Here is a 1226-nt window from a genome sequence, read left to right as displayed (position 1 = left end):
GGACAGGGAAGGGGTGATGACGGGGACGGGGACCGGGGACAGGGAAGATAAATTTAGGATACCTGGGTCAGCATGGACGAGTTGGGCCGAAGGGTCTGTTTCCGTGCTGTATGACTCCATGTTTGAAAGAGGTCACAGCAAGACATGCCAAATCCCTGGTGACCAGAAGATCAATTCCGGGATGTCCTGGATCTCGGGGTGGGATTTGGGAGGGTGTGTGGTAGGTAACGGAGGGAGATTTCCCAGGATAGGACCCGGGGGAGGTGGAGGGGACGGTAGCGAGTGGAACAAGGTGGTGGGGGGGGGGGGAGAGACAGACACAGAGAGAGAGACAGAGGCCGGGGGAGAGGGGGAGAGAGAGACGGAGAGACGGGGGAAGAAATTGGGAATGTTCTCCTCGGAGTGGAGAGGGGGAAATTGAATCAAGGCATTCAGAGCTGGAGTGATGTTTGGTGGAGTGGTTAAGAGAAGGGGATTGGGGATGGTGGGGAGATGGAGATGGATGTAACTGGTGGGATGGGAGGGGAGAGGAAAGGAGATGGAGATGGGGAAAAGGGTTTCGCCCTGAATATTTTCTGCTCACTGTGTTCTGGGTTTGCATTGGAGGGAACTATAGAGCCAGAGCAGTGTATGGACTTGAAAGGGAATGGGTTCTGGCTGCTTCTTAATCGGAATACTTCAAACAGGGTGGTTCAGCGATATTTTTGGGGATTGGCGTAGCCCCTCGTTGTGACTCTCACTGTATGTCTCTGTCTCTCCCTCTTTTCCCCCACCCCTGGCAGGTTGGGACGTGGAGAAGGGTAACCCAAGCGGGATCCAGCCTGACCTGCTCGTCTCCCTCACCGCCCCCAAGAAAGCGGCTGCCCACTTCCACGGACGTTACCACTACCTTGGGGGCCGCTTCGTCCCCCCTGCTCTGGAGAGGAAGTACAGCCTGAACCTGCCTGAATACCCAGGGACTGAGTGTGTTCGCCAGCTGCTGTGAGACTCTTTTCCCCCCCAAATCCCGGGATGTAGGATTTGCCCCTTCTAACCACCTGCTGGGGGTTAAACCCCACTTGTGCACAGTAATCACTGTTTCTCATGTACTTCTCATCCACCTCCACCGATCCTGTAAACTCCCTAAACCCCACCAACTCTGCCCCCTTCCCCCTCCGCTGCCCCACGCCCCCTCCCCCTCCCCTCCCCCCCTCCGCTGTCCCACGCCCGTCTGCATGTGCCCCCCC

Source organism: Rhincodon typus, chromosome 46 (genome assembly GCF_021869965.1).
Source record: "Rhincodon typus isolate 14 chromosome 46, sRhiTyp1.1, whole genome shotgun sequence".
Classification (NCBI taxonomy): domain Eukaryota; kingdom Metazoa; phylum Chordata; class Chondrichthyes; order Orectolobiformes; family Rhincodontidae; genus Rhincodon; species Rhincodon typus.
The sequence above is the reverse complement of the archived record's forward strand: the minus strand, read 5'-3'. Positions refer to the sequence as shown.